We start from the raw sequence: 3,345 nt of genomic DNA, 5'->3' as shown, positions 1-3,345 counted from the left end.
CTATTGTCTGCAATATCCACCTTACTGGCATTCACATTGACTCGTACCATAGAGATTGCATAGAGCTTCTTAGTTCTGCAGCCTCTGTCCTTGTTCTGTGGTTTTTGTACATATGTTTCATGTATTTTACTCGGTTCTTGTTTGCTGTCTTTAGAGTGTTTTAAACTACAGTGAAGTCACATGACTAACCTCACCAGCTCAATTTTGCTTTAAAATTGGACTTATGATGACCTATATTAAGACCTTAACTTAGTATGTGCTATTAAAATAAATTTAAAAAATTCAAGCAGTACATGTTTGCTGCTCAAGTTTTAAAGGAAGTCAGATCATTGAACTGGTGGAATTCACTGACAAAGCACCAGGAATCAGTTTGCTGAAGAGCTCAACCAGCTTTTGAAAGCAATAGCCTCTTCTGCAGATGCAGAAAATATTTTCTTCATTTCAGTTTATTCAACTAGTTCAGTTCAATGACGAGTGCATTAAATGTTAAGATGATTGGGAGTTGAAAAACAAAACAGAAGCTTGTTTTCTCTTCCAATCTATGACAAGTATGAATGGATGGTGACTAGAAACAACTAGTTCCATTCATTAAGTACAGATAATACTTCCTTTATTTTAATAAATAAGTTTTAAATGCATCCAGCACATTTAAGCTTGTCTGGTTTTTATTTGGTTAAATAAAATTTTAAAATGCTGGGGTGGGGAGGGGTGAATTCCACATTCCATCCAAATAGAGCTTGACAAAAATCACAAGTGAAAAATCCACCTAAAGAAATACACTATTCATCATTTTCTAACAGTGTAAATATTAATCTTAATTTAAGATATACAGTTACTTAAATGTGTATAAATATAGTGTATCCTGCTGAGCAAAAAGTATCAAATTTAGTGTAAAGGCTGTATTTTATTGCAAATCATGTTTTAATGGTTAACCAACTAATGAGAATCAACCTTTTTTAGAAAACTAAAGTACAAATGCAAGACTGAAATCAGTCCATCTTAAATTGGGCTTGTTTCCACTTCTGAAAACTTGATCTGCATTCTGCTGTCTGCAATAAGATGCAGTCTCCCTTCCTGCTTGTACCCCACAAATCTTTTCTGAGATGTCATAACTTCAACCGATCTCTTTTTTTATTCAAAGATGGTTTATCAGGTTACGGAGGAAATGTTGTAGGTGTGTTGCTCCCTGATGCTAGAGAAACAAGGTGGGTGAGGTAATATCTTTTATTGGACCAGCTGATGTTGGTGAAAGAGACGATCTTTCAAGCTATACAGAGCTCTTCAGGTTTTCATGTAGCTCAAAAGCTCACCCACTTCTCTCCAGAGGAAAATTTGGCACTTAGGAAACACTTAACCCAGATTCACAAAGGTATTTAACTTCAGTGGAAGTTAGGAACCTAAATACATTTGTGGATCTGGGCCTTATCTTCTAGCACTTGTAGTGTTCAATGAGCTCTTCTACACCATATATCGGGGTCAGCAACCTTTCGGAAGTGGTGTGCCGAGTCTTCATTTATTCACTCTTAATTTAAGGTTTCGCGTGCCAGTAATACATTTTAACGTTTTTAGAAGGTCTCTATAAGTCTATATTATATAACTAAACTAGTGTATGTAAAGTAAACAAGGTTTTTAAAATGTTTAAGAAGCTTCATTTAAAATTAAATTAAAATGCAGATCTTATCAGTTTAGTGCAGTGGTTCTTAACCTGGGGTGCATGTACCCCCTGGGGGTGCAAGATGCCCTTTCTGGGGATGCGAGACATGCAAGATTCTTTTTTTTTAAAGAAGATAAATCATCAAAAACACAAATTAAGCACAGGCACATAAGTACAACTAGTTTGTTTCATCAAACCTACATAGTAACATTTTTTAACGATTACTGTAATATACAAAGTTTTTAAGTTTTAAAGTTTTTAAGCTAATTGTAGTGTAATTTTTGATAAGGGCTGCAGAGTGCTGGCCCCAGGCCAGGAGCAAAGTGCTGGGCTAGCTGCCGGTACTCCAAGCCGGCAGGAGGGCTGAGCAGGGCTGGAGGCCCGGACCCCGTCTGGCGGGGGCTGAGCGGCTGGAACCCCAGACCAGCAGCGAGGTGAGTGGGGCCAGCGGCTGGTATCCCAGGCCGGCAGCAGGCTGAGCGGGGCAGATGTCTGGGATCCCGGTTGGCAAGGGGCTGGCGGCCGGAACCCTAGACTGTCATGGGCTGAACTGGGTGGCGGACAGAAACCCAGACCGGCAGCGGGTCACCCACTGCTGATCTGGGGTTCCGCCAGCTCCTGCCAGTGTGGGTCCCAGCTGCCAGCCCCGCTCAGCCCGCTGCCAGCCTGGGGTTCCATTGACCCAGGCAGGCACTGAGCTGAGCGGTGCCAGCGGCCGGGACCCCGGCTAGCAGCAGCATACCAGTAAAAATTGGCTCGCGTACTGACTTTGGCACGTGTGCCGCAGGTTGCCGACCCCTGGCATATATGGATTGTGAGGGTAAGTGGCAGTAGACCTCTATCTTCTATATGGTTTTAAACTGATTTTGTTATTTGTAGGAATGTGATGAAACTGGATTGATCTTAATTTGTATATTTGCTGATGGAGAAGGAGCAGCTTCCCTCCACAACTCTCTTTAACTCCAGTTCACTAAGTATATATGAATATCTCCAGACCAATGCTAATAAAATTGAGACGTTAATGCATGATTCCCTTCCTCCTCAACTGGTTTGCCCCATTGCTCCAGTTGCCACCTGTGATAGAGTAAGGGCCTGAGTCTCCTGACATTTATTGACTTTAACAGAGTAACTTTTGCCTCTCACTAATGTGAGGTCAGAATCAGGCCTTCAGTTGCTATACAAATACATAATAAGGAACAGCCCTAGCCCCTATGGGCTTACTGCCCTATTTGGATGAAGATTTAGTGTAATAAGGGGGCAGGGACTTGTCCGTACTTGTACAGCACTTGGCCGGAGGGGGCCCTGATTGTGGTGGGTGCCAAGGACCCATAATGTGGTGATTACTAGCAGGCCAGCCTGCATAGCAGGGCCATGGCTATGGTGGGGCTAGGGTGACCAAGTGTCCAGTTTTGGACCAGAACAGCTGGTCAGAAAGGAATCCTGATGGCTCTGGTCAGCACCACTGAATGTTCGGTTTGCTTCACCGCGGTGGGGCTGGCAAGCTCCCTCCTAGCACTGTGGCCTGCGGGGCTCCCAGGTCTGGAACCAGCTGGCATGTCCAGCTCCTAGCCTTAAGGGCTGCCAGGTGAGTCTGCATGCTGCCCCGCCCACAGGTGCAGCTCCCATTGGCTGGGTCAGGGCAGGGGAGGAACTAGCGCCACTTGCAAGAGCTCAGCAGGCGGCTGTTGAGG

The sequence above is a fragment of the Eretmochelys imbricata genome, chromosome 9 (genome assembly GCF_965152235.1).
Source record: "Eretmochelys imbricata isolate rEreImb1 chromosome 9, rEreImb1.hap1, whole genome shotgun sequence".
NCBI lineage: Eukaryota > Metazoa > Chordata > Testudines > Cheloniidae > Eretmochelys > Eretmochelys imbricata.
The sequence above is the reverse complement of the archived record's forward strand: the minus strand, read 5'-3'. Positions refer to the sequence as shown.